Source organism: Mustela lutreola, chromosome 16, assembly GCF_030435805.1.
Source record: "Mustela lutreola isolate mMusLut2 chromosome 16, mMusLut2.pri, whole genome shotgun sequence".
Lineage (NCBI taxonomy): Eukaryota > Metazoa > Chordata > Mammalia > Carnivora > Mustelidae > Mustela > Mustela lutreola.
In genome coordinates, this window is record NC_081305.1 from 35,461,266 (window position 1) to 35,473,349 (window position 12,084).

General features: G+C 48.0%; 1 protein-coding gene across 1 annotated transcript in view; it reads left to right on the top strand.

The window, feature by feature from the left end:
* NETO2 (neuropilin and tolloid like 2) overlaps positions 1-232 on the top strand; it is a 91,696-nt gene extending 91,464 nt beyond the window's left edge. Inside the window, exon 12 of the transcript XR_009348806.1 lies at positions 103-232. The gene's annotated coding sequence lies outside the window, so the exon portion shown is untranslated. The remainder of the gene's footprint in view (positions 1-102) is intronic.
* Positions 233-12,084: the final 11,852 nt, after the last annotated feature.

A 12,084-nucleotide genomic window follows, 5' to 3' on the forward strand; every position in this document is an offset into this window, starting at 1 on the left:
GCACAGTGGAAGTATTTAGGACGGTGACCAGTACAGAGTAAGCGTGTGTACAAGTGACTGATTATTACTAAGAGCTCAGCTTCCTGCTATTGTGTCCCATAGCGCCCACTGCACACTGTTGGGCTGGCGGAAAGGGCTGCTTAAGATGGCGAAAGTTCCCGCCACAAGACCTGAACTCAGACGGGAGAACAAAGACCCAAGCAGGAATCTGAAAACCCTCCCGCCCTGGGCTCCCATGGACCAATGGGACCCTGACAAGCAGGACCTGAGACCCCCGGCCCGGGCTCCTGTGGACCAATGGGATCCTGATGAAAGCGGGAGGGGGGGGGATATCAGAATAAGGGAAACTTGCCAAAAGACCCCTGAGCTTTCCCCAAGACCCCTTAAAAGCCCCCTCATCCCTGCCTGGGGCACGACTTCAGCCACTCTGCTTTCCAGAGTCGCGGAACCTCGCCCGAGGGTGCCCACCTTCTCCCGGGGCAACTTTCCCGGCTCCCCTTCTCCTGAGCCCTGAAACTTTGCCGGAGAGTGTTTTTAATAAATCTTGCCTTGCACCCACTTTGCCTGGTGTTGTGTTTATCTCGCCGGAAAAACTTGACACACTACTCTTCTTTCCTCCACTCTGTACCATCTACCCCCACCCCAATCCTCTGCCGTTTCTTTCTTTCTTTTTTTTTTTTTTTAAGATTTTATTTATTTATTCGACAGAAGAGATCACAAGTAGGCAGAGAGAGTGAGAGGAGGAAGCAGGCTCTTTGCTGAGCACAGAGCCCAATGCGGGACTCGATCCCAGAACCCTGAGATCGTGACCCCAGCTGAAGGCAGTGGCTTAACCCACTGAGCCACCCAGGTGCCCCTCCTCTGCCGTTTCTTACACAGAGCAATGGATGATTTCTTTGTTTCGTTGTCACCTTCCAAAACAGGATATTAACTTTCACTTCCAAGTTGTTTTATAAAAAAAAAAATCTTTTATTTTAAAAAAATCTTCTTTTATTCAACACATAGTCTGTCCCTTGATTTCTTAGGGGGACGAGAGAGAGAGTTACAATGACCCCGACAACAGCTCATTTTTGTACACTCTTCACAGTTTACAAAGCACTGGACCATGATCACACCTGTTTTTTTTCACTTGACCAGTGAAATTCAAACTGAGCTGGGCCGTCCGTCATGTGTTTCTTTGTACAGTCTAATGCCCAGCTTCCGGGAGACCTCTTTTGGCCCAAGCCCTGCACTCAGACCCTCCCCGAGATCCCTTCTCTGGTCTACCCGAAATTCGTTCATCTCATTCTTTAGAAATGGTCCGAGCACCCACCCTGAAGAAAGCCCCATGCCAGACAGTTTGGGGGTGAGATGAGCCGGCGGGGTCAGCCCTGGAGAACCTCCTGTCCGGTGGGAGAGGAGGAGAGAGGAGAACCTCCTGTCCGTTTGCAACACCGTAACAAGGTGGGAAGTACATCCATTATACAGATGCGGACACGGAGGCTTAAGGAAAGAGATGCGGACACGGAGGCTTAAGGAAAGTTACGCAGTCTCTCCAAAGTCACACAGCACCGTTCTCCTATCACGTCCGCCATCCCTCTTTCTTCCTTCTTTTCCCCTCCCCCTTCCCTTCCCCCGGTTTCACTGCTGACCAAACCTCAATACCCTGAATGTATGAATGGAAACTGACACTAGGTGCTTCCCTTCCTAGGGGCCACTCATTCTCTTTTTCTTTCTTTTTTTTTTTTAAAGATTTTATTTATTTATCAGAGGGGGGGGGAGAGCGAGCACAGGCAGACAGAGAGGCAGGCAGAGGGAGAAGCAGGCTCCCTGCTGAGCAAGGAGCCCGATGTGGGACTCGATCACAGGAGGCTGGGATCATGACCTGAGCCGAAGGCAGCTGCTTAACCCACTGAGCCACCCAGGCGCCCCTCATTCTCTTTTTCAAACAGTATTTCATCAAGAGTCTTTTGTGTGTCAAGCCCTGGGCTAGATACACTTGCATCACCTGCAGGTGTGCCGCTGCCCCAGCATGGAAGTCTTCCCCCTCCCCCCTCCCTCCTCCTTCCCTCTCCCCTCCCCCCTCCCTCATCTATTCCTCATCTTCCTTTCCTTTCTTCCTCCCTTCTTTGTTGTCTTCCTCCCTCCTTCCTCTTCCCTTTCTTGTCACATTTCCTGAGCACCCCTGGGGAGTCGGGCCTTGCACTAGGGGCTGGGGATTCTCCTCTGACCCGAGAAGGCGCCGCCCTTGCTCCTGGGGGGCTTTCAGGAAGACCTTCTCCCGTCGAGGAGGAGGGCATGTGCCCTTGCTTTTCCCTCCTCTTTAACATGGTTTCCGAGCAAAGACAACGGAAAACGGCCCCTGAAGCTCAGTCGGTTTTCTTCCCCCTGGGTGGAGGAAAGTCATTTCACAAGCCAGCCCGCCCTCTGGTGGCCGGCGTTGGGGACCAGCTGTGTTTATTTCTACTCCACAAGAGCTTCCAGGGAGAGACTCGCCCTGGCACGTGCCCTGGAGGACCCAGCCCTCATTCTCCCCCACCTCCAGGTGGAGCCCCTCCCCCAACGTCCCCTCCAAGACGACGTCGGTCCAGAAACGTCCACTCAGCCTAGTACTTCCCACCTGGTCACGATGTTGCAAATGCACGTGTCCCCTCTCTCTCACCGAACAGGAGGTTCTCCAGGGCTGAGCCTGCCGGCTCACCTCACCCCCCAGACTGTCTGGCATGGGGCTCTCTTCAGGGTGGGTGCTCGGGCCACTTCTGAAGAACTCATGAAGGAATTTCAGGTAGACCAGAGACTAGGGCACTGGGAGGGTCTGGGTTCAAGGCCTGGGCCGCCCGCCTGAGGGTGCTGAGGGTGACCTCCCAGAGGCTGGATATTGGGTTTCTAGATGAAAACACTGGATAGTCCACTTCAACCTGAATGTCAGATAAACAACAAATGAAAATTTCCTTTAAGTATGTCCCAAGTAATACATGGGACCTAATAAAAACTGAAAATTTATTTGCTGTTTACCTGAAATTTGAATGTAACTGATTCCTGTATTTTTATTTGCTAAGTCTGACGACCCTCCTGACCCTCTAGCAAAGGCCCTAAGGAACCCATGTGGGCAAGGCAGAGAAGCTGGGACAGGCAGAGGGGCTGGTTAAGATCCAGTTTGCGGCCAGAGAGACTAGTGATGCAAACTTCACAATTTTACCTGGAATTTCCATTCACATCATGGGGATATGAGGGGTTGAAAACAAGGAGAATCTTTTTTTTTTTTTTAAAGATTTTATTTATTTATTTGACAGAGAGAGATCACAAGCAGGCAGAGAGAGAGGAAGGGAAGTAGGCTCCCTGCTGAGCGGAGAGCCCGATGCGGGACTTGATCCCAGCACCCTGAGATCATGACCTGAGCCGAAGGCAGCGGTAAACCCACTGAGCCACCCAGGAGCCCGAAAACAAGGAGAATCTTACCAGTTCTCAAGGCTCTGGTCAAATAGCCCCAATCCCCAGTCTTCCCTGGGGCGCCTCCCTCCCTCCATTGTCTTCAAACCTGTGTCTGCCGGACACAGTGGCAGACTCTTAGGGGCTCAAGTTGGATCTCCTTCTGTGTTTCCCCCGCAAGGAACCTAGGAGGTGTCAACAACCATGTGAAATGGATTAAAGAAAGTTGTGACCCAGTGGTGCCTACTGATGCCTTGTACTTCCTCACTGGTAAAAACAGGAATAAAAACCATGCCTACCTTATAAAGTAGTTATCTGATGTAAAGTCCCTAGAATGAAACCTGTCAACAAAGCCAGTGCTCGAGAAGCGGTAGCTCTTAGCTTGATGGTTACTGCTGCAACACTGCCTACTGAGAGCTTACCACCCCTGACTTTTCTCCTGGAATGGTACTGCATTCCAGTTCTTTCCACATTCGATGGCACCTGTAACCACCACAAAACATTCTGTAGAGATTTCCTTCACTTCCTGAGCAAGGGCGCAGACTGGTCCCAAGAACACAGTATGATGTCACGTTCCCTCAGCGAAACAGTCTCTTGGCCCCATTGCCCCGTGACCATGGCTGTGCATCTATGTTTCTAGCAATATTAGATCCCATTTATAATGATTTATGGTAATTAGACTGGACAAGAGTTTGATGGCTATTAGGCCTCTCTATTTGGCTGAAAAACCTTTGAAGCGTGACGCCGCAGGAGACGATCAGCGCCAGCGCCATTACTCAACATCCTTGTATTTGGAACCAATTTAGAGTGTCATTTCCGATATCACAGATTATCCATCTTCGGATTCCAAGTCCTTGGTATCTGTGTTCTCCTGCTCTGGTATCAGGAGGACAGAGAGAGGCAGGGCAGACAGACACCAGCCCCCAGGAATTGAGTTTCCAGAGGATGCCATGGTAACCTAATGCTCTCCCCTAGCGTCACGTCACCTGTGGTTTACAGCAAGATACCAGGACAAATGCAAATGATGCCTAAAGCCCTGCCTCGATGTCCCCTCTTCCTCCCTTCACTTCCAGAGTGAACAGGACAGCGGCATGGCTATCGGGCTAACACACAGCAGCACCATTCCTGGCTATTTGGGGCTGGCCTTCATGCCGCACCTGAGGCTCAAGATTTGACTATCACTCCTGAGTAACACGGGCATGAAATGATAATAAATGATAATACATAAATTCTCTTGGGCTGTGTTTTTAAGCCAAAATAGCTAGAGTAAAAAGTAAAAAAAGTAATGAGCAGGTTAGATGTTTAATTTTCCACAATAACAAATAGAATATGTTCATCTGCGTTTTTGCCACTTTCCGTCTAATTGTTCTAACATAGAGGTGCACTCTGGCTCTTTTTCAGATCACTTCTGCTGGCCCACACTAAACCCTGAGAGGTGGTTTTGATGAAGTCCCAGAACCTAAGTCAGGTTCGGTGGGGTGAGGAGGTTCGGAACCTCCGCCTCCTTCCGTTTTTATGGAGGGGAGGATGACATTAGGCTTGAGAAACTGAGTTCTGTGTCTTTGGAATTTGGGCTATTGATAAGGTAACTTCTTTGTTTGTAAATCTCAAGGATATTTGCAAACCAGGGGAGACTCCTGTCTTGTAGGATTGTGATCTCAGCAAGTTAACTATTTATCATTTTATGGCAGTCAGGGGTGCCTGAGGAATGCTACACCTATGGAGGGGAGCGGATGAAGGGGGGGGGGGTGCAAGGCGCCAGCTCTTGCTTTGTCCTCAGCCAGCCTCCTGCTCCCTCATCAGTTTCACGTGTGCACAGTCTTTGAGGCATGAGAAGAGTAAAAAGACTCTGCCCAGGAAGAGCAGAGGAGCAGGCAAAATGGAGGCCCCGGCCTCTTCCCAAACTCACTCCCCACCCACAGTTGAGGGGAGTGGTGCAGTCCTGGGGACCTCAACACTCCCCGGGTCCCCTGGGGAAATTTCTTTTCCTAGAAGCGAGAACACTGTATGCCATGTGATTTGACCTTTGTTTTAATGAGAAAGAACAATAAGGAAGCAATTCCTGGGCCCGGGAGCCCAGGGCTGCCTGGACCTGGCAGGTCCAACTCATTTATCCTCCTCTGTTTTTTAGAAACTCAGATTGACTTTAATGGTGAGAAATAAAGTGGCTTCCAGGAGCCTCTCTTGACACAAATGAAGCCTGGGCACCCTTTCTTTAAATAGACATTGAAATATGCAAGAATACCTATGTCATCGGGACACCCACGCACTAAGTTTTGAATACATTAACTGCTCCTGGTAATTAGATTTGGTGAGACTCCAGCCATTGCAATGTCACCATCCGGGGAGAAAACTTCATTGTTCTAATATCCATGGGTAAACTTAGGGTTTTATTTGCACAGAGAGAACCCAGGAAACAGATACTGGAGATAAGGATAGAGAATGACTTCAGGGTTTGTACCGATGATTTTAGAACTTCCTTCTCCCCCCTCAGGGAGCCCCTGGCCTGGCTTGGGGAGTGTGCACAGGGGAGTGGCAAGAGGTCAGCCTGACATTGATGTTTTTAACGGATCTGCTCTCTGCTTCTACCATGGCTGGAACAAGAAGCCACTTACAGGAGCCTGGGGAGGGCGATGGCCCCAGCTGCCCCCTGGAGAGGTGGCACGGGAACAGGGACTGAGGGAGCAGATTTTGGTTTTAGTGGCCCCAGTGCTGGCCTGTGGCCTGACCTCAGCCTGTGGACTGCAGACACCAGGCATCTCCATAACCCCCTGCACACCCTCCCCAGGCACTTTTGTCCACGCCCAGAGCCGGCAGAGCCCCTGAGCCTAACAGCCAAAACTCCCAACTGCCTTCTCAACAGCTCCATGTGAAGGAGGCAAGCTCACCACATTCACACCATATTCAATTGTTTCCCTGACCTGCTCCCGCCTGCTCCTCTTTCAGTGCTCCCTGTCTCAGTGAAGGACCCTCTGATCTTCCAATGGGTAAGCTGGAAATCTAGAAGTCGTTTCATGTCTCTTTGGACACACACCCCCCCACCTCAGCCCCCACAGCAGATGCCGCGGGCATCCAGCTGGTGTCCATCAGGACTGATCACCTCTGGTCAGTGACAATGACACTCATCTTCTAACTGCCAGGATCTACCGGAAGAAGCCAGGGAAGGCCATCTTTCCTAGGCAAGGCAGGCTGGAAGTGCCAGGAGGTTAGACTCTCCAGAAGCAGCCTTCAAGCAATGACCTTTCCCGCCCCATCTCTCTGAGGTGTATGTTTTATATCATTTCACCAGTTTCCTGCAGGATTAAACCCAAAGGCAGGAGGGGTTTCATGACCATGCAACATGTATGGCTGCCTAGGGCACGGTGCTAAAAGGCCCTGTGCTTGGTTGAATACCCCACTGCCATTGTTTTTAAATTCTTAATAATTTATGAGCAATAGGTTTTACATATTCGTGTTGCTCTGGGTCCTGCATTCCTCATCTCTCTTCCCCACTTCTCCGTCAGTATTCCCTGAACCCCAAGTCTTCTACTTGAACTCAAATCCTTGAATCAGAGTTTGCTTCTGGGGAAAGCCCACCCATGAGCCCCTCATTGCCATTTCTCCTTATCTGTCTGCTGCCCTGTGTTCACCCTCACCTGGCCACAACACTCCCCGTGGCATGGACCACCACATTGGCCCCCCAACCATCCTCTCCATGCACACTCTGCTCCCTCCAATTCCTTCTGGTTGGTTGGTTGGTTGGTTGGTTGGCTGGCTGGTTGGTTGGTTGGTTGGTTTGAACATAAAGCTAGCGAATCATGTCACTTTCCTGCTTGAAACATATAAATGGCTAATTGTTGAAGCTCGGCGATGCACTAGGGGCTTCTTATTTTCTTCTGCTTCTGTGTATATATATTTTTTAATTTCCATAATAAAAGTTAATTTTTTAATTTAAAATTAAATTAAAATTTAATTTTAATTAAAATAAAATTAATGTAATTTGGTACATAAACAATGAATTTTGAAACACTGGAAAAAAATAAAATTTAATAAAAAAATTTTTTCTAAGTTAAAAACAAAATCTCAGCTCCTTCCTGCTGCTTTTGAAACAGACAAAATCACTGTTATCCATGAGGACCTGTGTAATCTGGAGACTCTTGTTTCTTGTTCTCAGGATATCAGCTATTCTGGCCTTTCTTTTCCTCAGATGCACTGTTTCTTTTTGCCCCAGGGCCTTTGCACAAGCTGTGCCCTCAGCTAGGAATGGCCTTTCTTTTCATATTCCTCACTCCCCTTCAATACTTCTTTGTCTGGGGACACCTGGGTGGCTCAGTCGGTTAAGCATCTGCCTTCAGCTCAGATCCTGATCCCAGGATCTTGGGATCAAGCCCCACTGAAGGCTCCTTGCTCAGCAAGGAACGTTTTTCTTCCTCTGCCTGCCACTCCCCATACTTGTTTAACAAATAAATAAAACCTTTAAAAAAAAAAAAAACTTGTTTGTCTGGTTATTTAACCTGTTTCTCAGTTTTTCCTCATTTTTTTTTTTTAAGATTTTACTTATTTATTTGAGAGAGAGAGCACAAGCAGGGGAAAACAGCAGAGGGAGAGGAAGAAGCAAGCCTCGGCTGAGCATGGGGCCTGATGCAGGACTCAATCCCAGAACCCTGGGATCATGACCTGAGCTGAGGGCAGAGGCTTAACTTACTGAGCCACCAAGGCACCCCTTTCCTCATCTTTAAAACAAGAATGATGGGGCGCCTGGGTGGCTCAGTGGGTTAAAGCCTCTGCCTTCAGCTCAGGTCATGATCTCAGGGTCCTGGGATCAAGCCCCACATTGGGCTCTCTGCTCAGCGGGGAGCCTGCTTTCCTTCCTCTCTCTGCCTGCCTCTCTGCCTACTTGTGATCTCTCTGTCAAATTGATTAATTAATTAATTAATTAATTAATTAAAAAAACAAGAATTATAACAGTATGTACCTTACAGGGTTTCCTCATAAGATTGTTATGGCACAAAGTAAACACTCAATAAATACCAGCTGTTATTCGTGTAAAAATAGTGCTGCTTCTCTAGGATTTAATAATAATCCAGGAAACCATGTTTATTCTGTGGCTCTACATACCCCTGACTTCCCTCAGTTTCTGCACTCTGAGGCCAGCAAGGTGATGTCCAGGGGTTGGTAGCTGCAGGCCACCCACCACCCAGTTATGGTGAGAATCAAGTGAACCTTGAAAATACTGAGGGCCTATAAGCATGAAGCGTGATTTTCAGATGCTTGGGGGATCCACGGCAACAGCTGTCCCTCAGTGAATCAGAAGCCTCAAGGCTTATGTCAGCTTGCTTGGCTGGTTGGGCAGCCACATTTTTAAGCAGGTTCACCCTGAGCTTATCATAACTCACCAGGATGTCACACACTTCCTCTTTGTGATTCAGACAGCTTCTTGACCTGCTATATTGTCATCTAATTATGCTTTGAATATCATCAAGTCCACGGACATCCCAAAGGCCATCATGTGTTGAAGTTAAGAAGGGGAGGGCAGCCCACAGTTACTGCTGTGGACTAAATGATGGTGTTCCCACAAATTTCATATGCTGAGATCCTAAGACCCAAAGTGATGGTAGTAGGAAGTGGGGCCTTTGGGAGGTGATTAGGTCATGAGGGTGGAGCCCTCATGAATGGGATTCTTGCCCTCATGAAAGAAGCCACAGAGAGCTTCCTCGCCCCTTTGGCCAATGTGAGGTTGCAGCAAGAAGACTGCCATCTATGATCCAGGAAGGGGGCTGCCGTCAGAAACCGAATTTCTCAGCCCGGTGACCTTGGACTTCCCAGTCCCTGGAACTGTGAGAAGCAAATGTTTGTTGTTTAAGTCTATGGTATTTTTGTTACAGCAGCCCAAATGGACTAAGACAGTTACCAAATACCCAATGAAGTCCAGCCTCTGTGCCAACCCTCTGAGATCATTGGGGTCTCATTGATTTACCCCGAAGTTGTTCTTAGAGCTTCTGAGGCTTTAGAAGACTCAAAATGTGCTCAAGGTCACACAGGCAAGATTCAAAATCAGATCTGCCCAGTCCTAAGCTTGAACATTTTCTCCAAGTTCCCGTGTGTCCCAAACTCAAAATTCCGGTGTCCCACCCGAACCACACTTAATTCAGTACATCAAGGGACAGGCCTAAGAATTTGTATTTTAAAAGTTTCCTGGGTGACTGACGATCAGCTAGGTTTAAGAACCATTTACAAAGAGCCTCTGTATTCTCCCAAATCCAAACCAAATGGCCCCCTAAAGCCTCAGTTTGTGACCTTGGTCCAATTTCACCACTTGCTTTTAAATAAACTGAGTTAACTAACCAGTTTATTTTAGATCATGCCTGTCTTATTTCAAATCAAGCCTTTTACCATCCCAATAGAGAAAGTCCTTTGTTTATTGACTAATCTCTGCCCCAAGAGAGCATTTATTCTGTGACTACGTGTACTGTAGACCCCCTGCCCTGTTCCCCCTCTCATACCATAACCTCCTGGAAGCAGAAATCGAGTATCTATCATCTCATCTGCACAGAGAGACACTGGACACATGCCCCAGCCCAGCACATGGGGCTCGAGAGGAAAAGACTGCCTTGTCCTCCTGCAGTTTTACAGCAACAATTGGGGCTCCTGGAGATGTGTGGGCTCCTTTCTGGCAGGAAGATTAGACCAAGAGCTGCATTAAAGATACAGTTCTGTGCTCTCCAAGGCATTAATAGACTGGAGTCATGTTGGCATTTTCTAGAGCAGAACCGTCCCTGCACTAAGAGCTGTGAGTCTAAACCAATTCAGGAGAGAAGTTGCTGCTCATGAAAAGGAGAGTCACTGAGCTTATAAATGGATTTTTCATGAATTTCTTGCCCTGCTTTTGATTTCAGTACTGGAGCATGCCAGATTGTGCTTCTAACAAATGCGTTTCCCAATTCAAAACTTGGGTTATGATAAGAACCACTTTTAATAAGTCCAGAAATCTATTTAAGCAGTGATTTATTTCATACAGGCTGTATTTATCTCTATTCAAAGAGTATATACCTCTTGTGTTCCACCAACATCCACAGAAAGCCTTTAAGAACAATAACTTAACAGCTAAAATAAATGCTTAAATCTTTTGTTAAAAATAATAATAATATAGCCGTACATAAACATTAAAAATAGATTGCTGGCTCTCCTGATTTGTCTCTTTTCTTCAGAACTGGCCAGAAAATATATTTTTAAAAGTCCTGCAAAACCAATTTTTTTTTAAAAAACTGCTGGGAAGGGGCACCTGGGTGGCTCAGTGGGTTAGGGCCTCTGCCTTCGGCTCAGGTCATGATCCCAGCGTCCTGGGATCGAGCCCCACGTCGGGCTCTCTGCTCAGCGGGGAGCCTGCTTCCTCCTCTCTCTCTGCCTTCCTCTGCCTACTTGTGATCTGTCTGTCAAATAAATAAATAAAATCTTTAAAAAAACTGCTGGGAAAGGTAGATAAAATGATTAAAGCCATGTAAATGATGCCCAAACATGTTAATGAAGAACAGAACTTACAATTAACTCTTGCTATACCATGTTAAGACACTTGTTGAATTGTGACTTTTTTTCTTTTTTTTAAGAGCTTTTTTTTTTTTTTTTTTTTTTTTGGACAGAAAGATAGAGCATAAGCAGGGGAGTGGCAAGCAGAGGGAAAGAGAGAAGTAGGCTTCCTGTTCAGGTCAGTGTAGGGCTTGATCCCAGGACTGAGCCGAAGGCAGTTGCTTTACTGACTGAGCCACCCAGGTGCCCTGGAACTATGGTTTTTCTTTTCCTTTTTTTTTTTTAAAGATTATTTATTTATTTGACAGAGAGAGAGACACAACGAAAGAGGGAACACAAGCAGGGAGAGTGGGAGAGGGAGAAGCAGGCTTCCCGCAGAGCAGGGAGCCCGATGCAGGGCTAGATCCCATGACTCTGGGATCATGACCTGAGCCGAAGACAGACACTTAACCAACTGAGCCACCCAGGCGCCCCTGTGGTTTTTCTTTTTTTTTTTTTTTTTAAAGATTTTATTTATTTGTGAGAGAGAGAGAGTGAGAGCGAGCACAGGCAGACAGAGTGGAAGGCAGAGTCAGAGGGAGAAGCAGGCTCCCCGCGGAGCAAGGAGCCCGATGTGGGACTCGATCCCAGGACGCTGGGATCATGACCTGAGCCGAAGGCAGCTGCTTAACCAACTGAGCCACCCAGGCGTCCCCCCTGTGGTTTTTCTTAATGAACGGATTCAATTTGCCTGACTGACATCAACTGTATGTGTATCAACTTCTATTAGTGCAACTGACTTAACCCCTGCCTGTATGGCACCAAATGAATAACTTGTGGAGTGTGGGAGCCTCATTTGTCTGGAGATCCCATCATTTGGCCCCATGGTCCGAAGTCATGCCAGGGCACTGGGCCTTTTTGTTAGGGTTACTAGACAGACACTCTATGGACATGAACCAAAGGCACATTGAGGAAGGGGCACAACCGAACCTGGGATGGGAGCAGGGAGAGAGGTTTCTCCAAGAGGGGACTTTGCAGCTATGTCTTGGAAGGATGAGTAAGAAAACAAGTGGCAGGGATGCCTGGGTGGCTCAGTTGGTTAAGCAGCTGCCTTCGGCTCAGGTCATGATCCCAGTGTCCTGGGATGGAGTCCCACATCAGGCTCCTTGCTCAGCAGGGAGCCTGCTTCTCCCT